Below are 14664 nucleotides of genomic sequence, written 5' to 3'. Positions count from 1 at the left end.
CATTTCAAGTGTAGACAAGCCCTAACTGTCTTCACTACAGTGATGTAGCTGCAACAGCCGTGCTTGTGTCTGGGTGTAGGTCCAAAGAACTGAAAATATTTATTTGGGGTCGACCTGCCACAGAAATGTTTTGAATTTTTCAGCAAACTGAAATATTTTTTTTTAAAAAGCTTCATTTCATGTTGACCCAAAACATTTTGGTCATTCCAGAACTAAATGTAGTGTTTCAATTTGAGATTTTTTAAACATTTTTTAAAAATAAAGAAATAAAATTGAGGGATATTCTGAAACAAAACATATTTCCAAAACAGAAAAGTTCAAACATTTTTTTCAGAAATGCCAAAACAAATTATTTAGACACTCCCAAAGATTTTGGGGTGGTTTTTTTTTAAACCAAAAAATATTATCAAATTTAACCTGAATTTACAAATTATTTCAGTTAACCCAAATCTGCATTTTTTTTCCCCGTCAAAAACCAGCTTCATGTGATAAATTTTGCTTAGCTCTAATCATTACCTCTCTAGCAAGGTACTTATATGGCCCTTGTCACTGTGATGTCCGACCACCTTAAATGGAGTAGTTCGTAGTTTAATATCCATTTTTATGGTAGCATTAACCAAAAATAAAAATGCCTTTTACAGAAGCAGATAACAAGCGTGGAGATAACACCACCATGATGGCCCCCGAACGATCCTGTCAACACATACAAATAACTACAAATATAAATACGATTTTAAAGACTTACTCTTGGCTGCCAAAATGCTGGCTCCGTTCTGTTGGAATCAGCGGAGCTCCAGGAGCAGAGATAGCTAAGGAAGTGTTGGTAGGCTCTTGTTTTCAGAGATGCTGAGCACTTGCACCTCCCAGGGACATCAGCTGGAGTTGGAGGCGCTCAACACTTCTGAAAAATGGCAGGCTAAGGATCTTTGACACAATCTCTACCACTGCCCGTTTGCACGGCGACATTCCTGTCCACACGTCCCACAGAGACAACTTGCACCTGCTGATCGTGGGGAAGCAGAGGGAGGGCAGCCGGCTTCAGCAGATGTTACTGAGCATGCTCAATCCGTGTGAGCATGCTCAGTTCAAGCCAAGCAGCAAATCTGGAGGAGCACATGACCCTGCGTACCCCCTTCCCCCCACCTGTCACCTCTGGCATAGAGGGTTGGCCTGATACGCCATTCACCTGGAATGGGGATCTTATTTCCACCTGTGCGGAGTGGGTATCCAATGGCACTGTTGTGATCTGGGCTCATTTCACGCTTATTTTGCTCCCAGTAGCACAGACATACAGGTAGATTCTAAAGCACAGTGTGAGATTCCCCTCCCACACTCCCCCAGCTATGGCATTACTCCAAGAAGAGGTAGGATTTAATAACTAACCATGCCCAGCTCAGCTAAGATGACCCAAGGGGGAGGACGATAGGTAAAGAAATACAAGTAGAGCTGGCTGAAAATAGCCATCCAGTTTCCACTGACAATTTTAGCATGAAAATAAAAAAAATAATTAATTGGAAGGGTTTTGGGGTTTCAATGCAACAAAAAGCAAAACAAAAACAAAGTTGGATTTTGCCCCCCTGACCCCCCTCCCCCCGCTTTACTACCCTCTTTTTGCCACTGGAAGGGGTGGGGGGAAAAGAGAAAAGGAGAAGAACAAACACCAACCTGCAAAAAAGAAAACGTTCCCCCAAAACAATTTGGATCCATTCCAATGACAAGCATTTGATGGGCAGAAATACCATGGTGGGAAGGAATTGCTTGGGGTGTCGGAGAGGGCATAGCTCGGGGTGAGGCCCTTGATTCCGAGAAGCACAGCTCCCTTTGACAAGGAGGGACAGATTCATGTTCCCTCTATGTCCCCGTTGGGCTGCTCAGGTAACACAATGGAGCCGGGAAGCTGGTGTAATGAGCTAGGTAAGAGCCTCCTAATGTGTGGGGGAAATCCCTGGGTGGCGCCTAGAGGGGGTGTGTCAAGGGCCTGGCCACACAGCGACTGCTATGGTGATCCCTTGGGGGCTGCTACCAGGAGATGACAAATAGAGTAGCCCCGAGGCTGCTTTGACTTGTGCAGGGGACCAAACATCCCCAGGGTGCAGGGAGCACAAGGATGAATTTGGACCTGAGATAGGAGCCTTGGAGGGAGGGGGCGGACTCTGATGGTAAAATGTGGCCTAGATTTGCCCTCTAATAAGCAATAACAAATAAACCTGACATCTCTGCAGAACAGGCTGGCCTGAGGCCATCTAGTACGGTCTAGGCTAACAGAGCCGTTTAGAATCAATACACCGTTTAACCAGCACCCAGCCCAGTGCAATGTGCTCAGATTGCTCTCTTTTGGCAAGGAAGCTCTGCACGGAGCTTGGCCACAGCTCACACATTGGACGAGGCTGCTGGCTGCTACCAGCCCGCGAGCAAGAAGAGCGTTCATGGTGCGTGGCTGTAACCTCCCCAGAGCAAGATGCCAGAGATCAACGTGGGGAGGAAGCCTACACGTATCTTACAGGCTAAGATAAAATCTAAAGGCCTGATCCAAAGGCCACTGCAGCAATGGGAGTCTTTCCATTGACTTCACAAGTCTAGATCAGCTCCGGGTGATTGTTAGCACAGAAAGGTAGCAAAGGCAGAAGAAAAAGCCCAGGAAGTGTTTGGCCATAGGGTCAACATTTCAACCAGAAAAGGGTCCTGCAGCCCAGGCATGAGATGCACAGGCCAATATGATCGTATCTGTCAGGCTCCAGCATATACGGGAGAAGTGTATGTGAGTGCATTCTCTGTGGTGAAATAAGTGCCATTTACCAAAGGTAGCTTTGCAATAAGCGGGCTAATATGTATGCACACCACCGCCCTCCACTGGTGGAGATCAGAACTGCTCCGCTAGATGACAGACCCTTTGCAGCTAAACTCAAGTGGATTTTTCAGGGGAGTTACTCCAGATTTCCACCAGACTGACTGGGAATGGAATGTGGCTCACTGAATTTTTCTGTTGTTGAGGAAACATTTTTAACCAATCCGTGAGTAGGAAGCTCACCTCCAGGGCCAGATCCACAGCTGGTGTAAATCAGTATTGCTTCACTGAGGTCAGCGGATCTATGCTGGTTGACACCAGGTGAAGATAGGAGCTGCCGTGTTGCAGATGAGGCATCAGTGTAAAGTCCTGGACCCGTGTGGTCACTAAGGCTTTCCACCTGCTGAGGATCTGCTCCCTCCCAGCCCTTTCATGCATCTCTGAGCTACCAGTTTTATTCAGAAATGCTATGCCTGCCTTTCTGTCCCCTCACTCCCCTTTCATTAGTTTTCACCTCTCGTAGCTCTCAGCACCACGGAGCCCAGAGGGTTCAAAAGAAATACAGTCGTATAGATTTTTAAACTCCATTGACTAATGATCTTTACTCACAAAAGGCCGCCACACCCTTTTGGATATTCCCCCCCCCGGGTACTTTTCTTCCGCTTCCACAAAATGAAATTCTCCTTTTTCATTCACACATACACACGAGTCTGGAGCAGTTTTGATTCCATCACAGCCAGGCGCCTTGAACTCTCTGATGTCTGCATGCCGTCGGGATGAAGGGAAAAACCTCTTTCAGCACTGATTGCATTACTGAAATATGAGCAAGTGAGGAATACCAGCCTTCTCCCACAGGCCCTCATTACGACTGACAGACCTGAATTGTAGCAAGGTCCCAGATCTATGCCACCGGTGTCTATTCATCTCTCTCCGACGAGGGTATCCCCTGTCTCTTTGAAAGACGGTGTTTTGCAAGGGAGTGGAAGGAGCAGGTGCTGAAGATCAGCTGTTAATGCTCACTCCAAAGATGAAAACGTTTAACATAAAATCGGATCTTAGGGGACAGAAATCGAATGCACTTCCCCCGCCCCTTCCCCTTTAATTCAATCCTTTATATCCCAGGCCTTGATGGTGTCAGGAACTGACTGATGACTGTTGTGTGAAGTTGCCTCTGGCTATTTCCAAGGCTGTTTCAACCAATGATCCTCTAGCTATGAACCATTTAGGTGCAATAGGGGAAAGGTGATGGGATTTTTTTTTGCAGGGGAGGGGAAGGGATGGAAATCAGCTCTTGGGCTCCCGGGGAGAGGAAGACATGTACCTGGCATTTGATCAACAACTCCCCTCTTCTTGTATAAGGGGACTTCCTACCATAGGGATAAATAGGGTGACCATATTTTTCCAAAGGGAAAACAGGACACTGCAGGGGGGCAGCCTGCAGAGGCCCCCCTCTGTCCCCTCCCATGTGGGACCAGTCCGAGCCCCCTCCGCCTCCCGCCTGCATGGGGCCAGCCCGAGTCCCCCACTGCCTGCCCACATGGTGCTGGCCTGAGCCCCCTGACGCCTGCCCCAGGGCCAGCGCGAGACTCCCCCATTTCCCCCTGCACATGGGCCAGCCCAAGCCCCCCTGCCACCCACCCATGCACAGGACCGGCCCAAGCCCCCCCAGAAGCCCACCCACACAGGCCCCTCTACCCCTGTGCGTGGGGCTGGCCCAGACGCCCTCCCATGCAGGGCGGGTGCTGCCACTCATTCCCCTCTCCCTCCCGCATGTTCCTCTGTGCCCCGCTAGGGGTCGCATCCCACTCTTTTGGCAAAACTGTGCATTGGTCCAGTTTGCTCTTGGGGGACAAATGCCCAATTTTACCCAAAAAGTCAGGCCAGCCAGGACAGGGCCTAAAAAAGGGGACTGTCCCTTCCAAAATGGGACGTATGGTGACTTCAGAGGTAAAGCCTGATTGTATAAGAGACAGACCTTCCTAAGGGGCCAATCCCAAACTCCCAAGAACTAAGGACCATCCCAACCCTTGCACAAAACCCAGCTCTCCTGAGTCCCAGAGCAATACAGTAACCTAGTTCATCTCCAGGCTAAGGGGTCACCAGTGGAGACCACTCCCCACACTGAAAGAGCTCAGAGGCAACACCACCAGGGGAAACTCGCACCGTTTTCTGGCCTCTGCCCTGTGTGAGTTTAGAGCCCTGAGTAAGGACTGCAGTGCTTGACCCACTAGGAGAAACCTATTTTGTCAGTTAAATAATGAGAAATAATAATAATTCCTTAGGGCTTGATCCTGCTCTCATGAAAATCAATAGGGAAAAGCCCATTGTATCTGAGGGAGAAAGCTCAAGCCCTTACTCTCTGTAGAGCTTTGCTGCTTCAGAACCATTTAATAACAAGAGTTGAGCAGAAAATTTCCATCCAAACAGAATTTTGACAAAAGGACAAAACCCCAAATTTCCATAAAAGTTTTCTGACCCACTCTGTTAGATAATTAATTCTCACCACAGCCCTCTGAGGTAGGTAGGTTTTACCCTCAGATACACATGGCTTCCACCATATTACACTTCTGTACATGGAACCTGCTGGTGAGCAGGGGATACAGGACCCTCCCTGGCGCTGATGACAGAGGATTTGAGTTGTTACAGCACACTGCTATAGGAGCTTGGCTCTAGCTCCCAATGCAGCAGCTCATGCTTTTAACTCCAGAGGTTCCCAGTTCAATCCCTGCTATGTCAGCCAAGATGATGGCCAACACATACACACCACTACCCTCTACTGGCTGGAACCAGAACTGCAAAACTATGTCACAGGCCTTATACTGCTAACTCATGGAGAATCTCCTTTAGTTCAGGAGTTAAGAGGCAGTGTCCAGTCACATTGTGCAGCATAATGACAGCTGTGAAATTGCTGGCAGCTCTAGATGTGTTACAACAACCACGCTTAAACATTGAATTGTATAACATGGTGGAGGCCATTTTTGCATCTGGAGGGACAAGAGACTTAAAAGTAAAAGCTTAAATGAAGGTCTGTATATCACTGTCTTTACAATGGGGAAGGATGGTCTCAAGGTTAAGGCTGGGGATTAGGTCTATGCAACTCTCTCAGTTCAATTCCTGCCCCTACCCCTAACTTGCTGTGCAATATTGACCAAGCCAACAGATCTCTGTGTGACTCAATCCCCCATATGTAAAGTGGGGGTGATAAATCTGCCATGTCTACTTGGACTAAAATTCTCTGGCGTAGGGACTGTTTCATAACTATGTGTCTGCACAGTGCCCAGCTAAATATTTATGGGGCAAAAAACAAAGATCTCCAAACAGGGAAATTTAGGCAATGCATATGCTCTGGGTTTAAGCTGTGCAGGTTTCAGGCTGGTCTCTGTTTCTCTGTAACAGAACCGTATTATTTTCTAGGAACTACAGACTAAGAAGCAGGGAAAGTGACGAGATATAATCTGAGCTTTCTTCTGTTCTGACTTCCTTGCCAAAATGGCTAAAAATACACCCAAGACTTAGCCTTGGCCATTAAGCGCTATACAGTTATCTGCGGCATTCTATTCATATTTGGGGAACTGGGACTCGTGAGCTGGTAAGAAGAATGGATTTGTCCTTCTGACAGTTATGACAATAGGAATCTCTCTGCTTGGCCGAGGTTCTGAAAACAAAAAAAAATTAATTGGAAAACCTATCTGCCTTGGCGTGAGATATATGGTCGTCCGACAGTTCCTGTTCGTAAGCCTGCCAGCCTGTACCACAAACTCTTTCAGCATCGGGGGTCAGGCAGCAGAGAGTGAAGGCTTGCTGGAGTCGGTGCTGCCAGGCTCAATAATTTCTAAAACATAAGAGAAAGTTATTAGTATGATTATTTACTTAGGGGAGCACCCATGATGAGCTAAGCACCTTACAACTATGGCACTTATATTACTATCCTTCAGAGAAAGAGATTTAAGGCCTTCAATCTATTTGGCTTACGGGAGAGAAGGTTAGGAGGTGATCTGATCACGCTCTACAAGTACCAACATGTGAAGAGGATTTCTGATCACAGACGGTTCTTTACTCTACCAGACCAAGGTAGAGCAAAATCTGATGGCTGGAAAGCGAAACTAGACAAACTCTGTCTGGAAATGGAGGAATACATTTTTGACAGTGATAGTAACTGACCACTGGAACAACTTACCAAGGAATGTGGTAAATTCTCTATCACTTGGAGTCTTTAAATGAGAATTACAAGGAGGAGCCCTCTCGCCAGCATAAGTAATGTCTTCACTGAAGTGGTGCAGCAGTGCTGCTGCAGCATTTTAAGTGTAGACAAGCCCTATGTGCTTGTACAGCACCTTGCACTGAACTTGGTTATAAGATGCAGTGTTGCATGGGAGTGATATAATTGTGGAGGACGAGCCTAATTGATGTGATGATAGAGGACAGCTCCACCGATGGGATCAGTCTGATGGGACTTTTAGCATCATTGTGAGATGAATTGTTTGCAGCGAGCAAAGATCTTGATTTGGAAATCCACAGAGGGAAGCAAGTTACAGAGGTTTTCACACAAGAAAGAAGAACCTCTAACAAATAAAGACCACCATGGGAGTAAGTGGGTTGCCAGCCCCATCAGAGGGACTAACTAAGGTGACCAGAATAAAGTTCAAATCTGTTTAAGGGGGAAAAAACCAAAAAACCCAAACCCACACCCTACAGCCTGGGCTTTGGTGGGATTAGTAAAAAGAATCGAGTTCCGACTGAGGCCCAAGAGGAAAGGGGACTAAAAACCGTTCAGGGAAAGTTGTTCTGTGTAAACGTAACTGACAGAGGTAACATCAAAGCAGAGGAAGCAAAAGCACTCTGCCAACGGGGATTAGAGAAGATAAAGGGAGAGCAGCTGCTGGAGAACTACTGAGCAAGGGGCTCCCGGCCAGCTCACCACAGGTTCAATTGACATATCAGGCCCTAGAATGAAATGTGTCTGCGAAAACAATATGCAAGTGGCTAAGGACGTAGCTGGTGAAATCTCACGTGGGTTTGATCAGGGTGAATGGGACAGGAGGCTGCCAGGAAACACTTCTCAACCAGAGGCCACAGAGAGCATGTCCCATGTTCAAAGAATGCAATGGCAGGCTCAGGAAATAACATCTGTACTGCAAATAGACGTTGGCAGCAGAGGTAGTTGGAAAGGCTCAAGTTACGCCAGGACAGCACACTACAGCAGGCACGGCATGGCCAGAGAGGAAAGGTGAAGCACAATGATCCATTGGAAGCTGTGAAGAACAGTTAGGAGGAGAATAGGAGATATAGCTCCTCCCGTTGTTTGGTGTATGGCTAATGAGGAAGGGTTGCCCAGTGGTTCGGGTGCTAACCTAGGACTCAGGAGACCTAAGGTTGCTTCCTTATTATTGCCACAGACCCCATGTGTCATCTCAGGCAAGCTGCTCAGTCTCCCAGTTCCCCATCTGCAAAATGGAGACATTAGCACTCACCTGCCTCTTGTGAGGAAAAACACAACAAAGAATGGGAGATACTTGGCTTCTGTGGCAACAAGGACCTTCTACAGATACTGGAGGGTGGTCAGGTACCGTGGTGATGGGAGTGAGACAAGGATCTGACCAGAACAGTCTCTCGCAAAAACCACAGTGATGGGCAGGGAGCATCAAATCTTTTCTACAAGGGAGGAGGAATTAAGAGACACTGCTGTCTGTGGGGAATGGGTACCAGGCTCACCCAGAGACGCACAACTCAGACGGCCTTGCTGGCCCCTTTAGTCATGTCAAAATCCTGCCCATTATTACCCTGAAGGCCCCAAAACGTGTGAGCTCTCTCACAAGAGCGAAGTCTGAGACACAGTCCCTACCCTAAAGGGCCTGCCCACTGGACTGAACACGACACAAGACGCAAGGGTGGTAATTGTCACTCTTTGTACTTCACTAGTACCTCAGGGCCCCAACTGAGAGTCCTGCTAGTCACTGATGGCCCAAGGATCAGCATTTGAGAATGATTAGACCAGTCCATAGGACTGCGATCCTGGGTCAAACCAGGAGTGAAATCCTGTCCCCAGTACAAGCTTTGACCCTGACTTCAGTGGGATCAGAATTCCAGTGAGCGCTGTACCCTGTCACCAACTGCGCCCGATACCAGATGCTTCAGAGATAGGTGCAAGATGTCCTGAAGCCCGCAGTTCTGCGGTAGCCTGCCTCCAGGGAAAGTTTCTTCCTTGAAGAAAGGTTGGCTTAGGCCCTGAAGCATGAGAATTTAGATCCCCTCCAAAACTGTGGGTTAGCTTTTAATAGTACTATAATAATGCTGGATATTCTTGTTACCACATATAAATGTCTAATTGCTTTCTGAACCCTGCTAAACCACTGGCCTCAGTTATGTCTTGTGGCAAGGAGTTCCATAGGCTAATTGTGTGTTGTGAGACCAGTATTTCCTTTTATGGGTTTTAATTTTGTCATGGTGTTGGCTGTCCCCTTGTATTGTATTATGGGGCAGAGTGAACACAAATTCCTGCTCTACCTCCTCCAGACCATTCATTATACTGCATACTTTTATGAGGTCCCTTCTGATCGGACTTTTCTCTAAGGTATTTTCAGTTCAGAAGGGGCGGGGCCTGCATCCAGGCTCAATGGGACTCACAGAATCAGATCTCATCCTGGGTTACCATATCACTAGCTTGGGTTTCAGGAAGAGAGACTGTAGCAGTGGGAAGAGAGATTGTAGGCTGGGCTAAAAAACACGCGCTCTATTATCGAAAACAACCAGACTGATCACAAGTTATCTTATCAACAGCAGTTCTAGAAAAACTTCACTGGCACCTGGTGTTAACGATCCAGAGGTATCAAGTATCAGAGGGGTAGCCGTGTTAGTCTGGATCTGCAAAAGCAGCAAAGAGTCTTGTGGCACCTTATAGACTAACAGACGTTTTGGAGCATGAGCTTTCGTGGGTGAATACCCACTTCGTCGGATGCATGCGTCTGACAAAGTGGGTATTCACCCGCGAAAGCTCATGCTGCAAAACGTCTGTTAGTCTATAAGGTGCCACAAGACTCTTTGCTGCTTTTACAGATCCAGAGGTAGAATAGCATCTACCTGCGGCACGTGTAGCCCCCTTTACCATGATAGCTGAGTGCCTCATAACAGAGCTGTCACGTATTTACCACTCATCACCCCCACGTTGTAGGGAAGTGCTGTAACCCTACCTTACAGCTGGAGATTCAAGGGCAGGAACTCTAAGTACAACCAGCGCCTAGGCCTCTGAGGTCCCAGTCGCAGATGGGCCCTCGGCTCTAGCTGCTATTGTAATTAGAATGCAGCAAAGAGGGGATTTTTTTTTTGGCTTAGTTGCCTACCCAGAAACTCTAGAAAAAAAATGGGTTAGTTTCCAACCAAAAGTTATTTTGGGGTTATTTTTGCCAAAACGGGAAACTGAACAAAAAAAATTGTTCAGGTCCAAACAAAACATTTGGAAGGTCCTTTCAAAGTGTCACAAAATCGCAATTCGAACGACGATTTTCCAGACAAACTGCTTTGACATTCCCAAGAGAATTTCTTTTTTCGGGTTTTCATTCAGCTGAAACTGTTCGCCAAATTTCACCCCAGTTCACAAATAGTTTCAGTGCCCCCCTGTAGCAGCGGTTAAAAGGGATAAAAGGAGTGAGAGCAGCTGAGGGAGGTTGGCTGAGTAGCTGGCTACAGGTGTGGCCAGCTGCTCAATCAGGGCACGGCTGGCCCTGATAAGAGGGCTATGAGTAGTCTGGAGTGGGAAGGACCTGGTTGCACAGGGTACCTTGGACAGTGCAGTGCTGGGGAAGGGCAAGAGGAGCTGGGGAGCTCCAGCCGAGCAACTCCCCGGGCTGAGACCTTGGTAAAGGCCTAAGGAGGCACTGGGGCTGCAGAGGCAGCTTGTCCTACCCCCTTGCCAGTGATGAGTGGCCATTACAGACTGCAGTTTGCCCCAGAGAACAGGGGCTAGATGATGACTGGCAGTAGCCACTGAGGCAAGGTGGGATTAGGGGGAGGGGGTTCCCCTGGGAAGGGAGACCCAGAGTATGGGGGCACTGCTGTGAGGCAGCACCCCAAGGTAAGGGGCACTGGAGTCTGGGAGGGTCACAGGGGCCTGAGACAGGAGGGACACTGGCCAGCAGGAAGCGCTCTGACAGAGCTAGTTCCCGGACTGACCAGCAGGAGGCACCACAGCGGTAAGTCACTGATCAGCTACACCCCCAAAATGCATTAAAAAATATTGCCCAGCTCTACTTGTGATAATCTGACGGCTAAGAGAGAGCAGGTGGGAAGAGGATGACGGGTGAGTATGTATAAAGGCAATTATGAGAGCAGTGCAGGGCTTTTGTCATTTGGATTTACTATTGCTACTTTGTGGTTATCACTTTGGACATGATTAATTCTGTAAGTCTCTCAGGGGGACGCTACCATTTTTATTAGCGCCCTGCTAATGAGGGAGGTTAATTAGTCCTCTCTCTCAGCTGCTTGGAAGTAGCAGTCATCCTGTTGTGCCATACGCATCTCAGGAAATATCGCAGCTCCATATTAATACGGCAAAAATATTCTTACCTAGGTTGGAAGTTAGCAATACTTTAAAAACTCTTTTGGGGGCAGTAATGTAGAAGCAGGTCCTTGAGTCCCCGGCATGGCAGGCCTGGTCTACACTAGGAAATCCACAGCTCTGAGTAATGCAGTTATATCAACCTAAGCCCTGCTGTAGACAGCTCTAGCTTGAGGGGCGCATTCTGCTGTTGACCTAGCTATTGCCTGTCGGGGAGGTGGATTACCTATGCCGATGGGAGAACTGGCTTGTTGGTGCAGCTGCAGAATTCTAAGTGTAGACAAGCCCGTCCTGTCTACAAGGGATGTCGGCCTCCTGCAATTAGCAGGAACCATCAGAACATCCGTTTCAGGAATGAAGGGGTTAATGATCATGCGTGAGATCCCGTCAGCCCTAAACCAGTGCAGTTTCTCTTTTAGACCTTCAGTTCTGCCCATTTAAAATGTCTCCTTGTCAAGCTTATTCCTTGTTCACCATTAGGCAGAAATGCAAGTCAGGGAGCCAACTGGAGCCTCAATGAACTGGTGGAAGCTGTAGCAGCTCCTCCTTCATGTGTGCAAGAAATGACTCACTTGGTTGGCTTCAGTTATTCTATGCTGAGAAGAAGAATGCTCCAATGGTTTGAGCACAGGACGAGGAGCCAGGACTCCTGGGTTCAGTTGGTGGGTCTGTCACTGACCTTCTGCCTGACATCGTGCTTGGTAGTTGTGTCTCCGTTTCTATCTGTAAAATGGGAGTATTTATTCTTATCCACTAGAACAGGTCAACATTTTTCACATGAGAAAAGTTTTCATCAAAAATGAGACTGCAACTCTCAAGTGGTGCAAAGGGGTCAAATTCTGGCTGTAAACAGTCAGCAGAGTGCTCCCCCGCGCTCTGCTAGTGTGACACTGGGCTTCAGCACTAGGTGCTTTACCCAGGTATGTCAGGGCCGAGTGGATCATGGTGATCCTCCACTTACAAGCTTCTCCTATGAACCCTAAGCCAATCTGGCCCCTAGACTGCTCTAATTTATGCTAGGGCCAGCACAGATGAGCTCCCTGTATCAGGGAGCTGTAACCAGCTCCTTGACGGCCTCACCTCCAGCTCCCCCAGGGCTGAGCAGATGGAAGAAGTGCCTAGACCTGAGAGTCATGGAGAAGAGAGGTTTCTCCTGGACAGAAGTCTAATCCACAGCACTGAAACCAATGCCCCTCTCTCCCAAACACTGTAAATCCAGACCTGCCTCAGAATCCCATGGCCGAGGCCTATCCCTTTATAATTGGCCAGATGAGGGAATTGGATCCGAAACCCTACACTTTTGGAGTGGTTCATGATCTGGGTCAGAATTCTGCAGTGTGACTCAGCTCTAGCATCCTCAAGTTAATCAGCTTCTTACCAACTTCGACATGGGCTTGTAAAAAACCACTGGTCATTTCCAGATCACGAACCCCGAGCGATTTTCACCTCACGCGATCGTGTCAAAAAGGACTGAATTAGTCTCAGATCTGGCACCCTGCTTTAACATTGTTTGCTGGGGTGGTGGGGAGGAGCGAAGCATGTGGCCCATTACTAGAGTTTAAAAAGTTAATTGCTAGCGTGGTTTTTATTACTAATGGTTGTTATTGGTTCCCGCTGGCCTGATTTCCTCACCACTTCATGGCATACAGCAGTGTTTCTTTTATTTCTCCCTATATGCTTCAATCTGCATTTTGAATAGTTCTCTCTACCATTCTCATCATTTGAAGCACGTCACCTGCTTCAAAGAACAGCTGAATGTACCCTCCTTCATGCTTAGTTTTTTGTTTTTTGGTTTTTTTAATATGACCTTATAAAGAAGAATCTTCACTTCACCATACTCTGGAAATGGCTCTCTTGACATTCTTCCAAGTCAGCCTAAAACTAAATGGTGTGATTTTCTCTGTGGATGCATCAAGGTCCTAAGGCCTTTCAAGTTGAACAGGGGTCGGCAACCTTTCAGAAGTGGGGTGCCAAGTCTTCATTTATTCACTCTAATTTAAGGTTTCGCATGACAGTAATACATTTTAACGGTTTTAGAAGGTCTCTTTCTAGAAGTCTATAATATGTAACTAAACTATTGTTGTATGTAAAGTAAATAACATTTTAAAAATGTTTAAGAAACTTCATTTAAAATTAAATTAAAATGCAGAGACCCCCCCCTCCAGACTGGTGGCCAGGACCCGGGCAGTGTGAATGCCACTGAAAATCAGCTCGCGTGCCGCCTTCGGCAAACGTGCCATAGGTTGCCTACCCCTGAAGTAGAAGTTACGGTCTGTATTCTCCCTCTACTGGCTTCTCACGGGACATTAAATCAAGTTTGAGGTCTCGGCCTAGATGTAGGAATGAGTGCGGGGGTGCTGTAGCATCCCCGGCCCATGCCTGAGATCCCACTGCCAGCCCCACGCCTGGTAGTCTGCTCCCGGCCCCAGCTCCTGGCCCCGTGCCTGGGACTTAGATCTTCGCTGCCAACCCCACGCCTGGGGTCCTGGCTGACGACCCCATGCCCAGAGCTCCACTCCTGGCCCCGCGCCCAGGATCCCAGCTGCCGGCCCCATGCCTGCCTCCAGCTGTGGCCCCAGCCTTGGCCCCCTTCCACCTGTCCATGTCCCCCCCTCCCGGAGCCACGGCTCTGGGGAGGCAGGGGCCACAGACAGGGGCAAGGGGGCACAAGGTAAAATGTTTGGGGGACACTGCTTTACACTATAAAAAGTGTTCCAGCCCCACTGGGTCTCGGTCCTTATCTTTAAGGCACTCGATGGCTTGGGCTCGGGTTACCTAAAACATCATCTAACGCTCTGGAATGAAGCCTGTGGCTGAAAACTTGGCTCCTTGGGTGTAATGGAACTTTCTACAATAAGGGTAAAGCTCATCTGTGCAGGAGTCAGAGGTTTTTGGGGGAGCAGTCTGAGATGGTGGAATCAAGTAAGAACCATCACAAACCTCCCCACTATCTGCTTGATGTGCAAGGCAGACATCATGGGCCTTGCCTTCTCTGACATAAACATAGAGCAACGTGGGTGCGTTGACACATGATTAAAAAAATTCCAACACGAAAACACTCCACTGCACACACTTCTCCCCTGGGAAGAGAGGAGAGAATGAACATCCTGTGACAAATGTTACTGCACTACTGGAAGGTGCTAAGATAAGGTAATGAGCACGGTATAAGAATCTGTATAGAGAGATACTTTTCATACTCTCTTCTACTTTACGGCCAATATTTCATTGATGGGAGGGCTGTCGGTCCCAGGATATTAGAGAGACAAGGCAGGTGAGGTAATACCTTTTCTTGGACCAACTTCTGTTGGTGAGAGAGACAAGCTTTCGA

The sequence above is a fragment of the Mauremys reevesii genome, linkage group 3 (assembly GCF_016161935.1).
Source record: "Mauremys reevesii isolate NIE-2019 linkage group 3, ASM1616193v1, whole genome shotgun sequence".
NCBI classification, from domain to species: domain Eukaryota; kingdom Metazoa; phylum Chordata; order Testudines; family Geoemydidae; genus Mauremys; species Mauremys reevesii.
The sequence above is the reverse complement of the archived record's forward strand: the minus strand, read 5'-3'. Positions refer to the sequence as shown.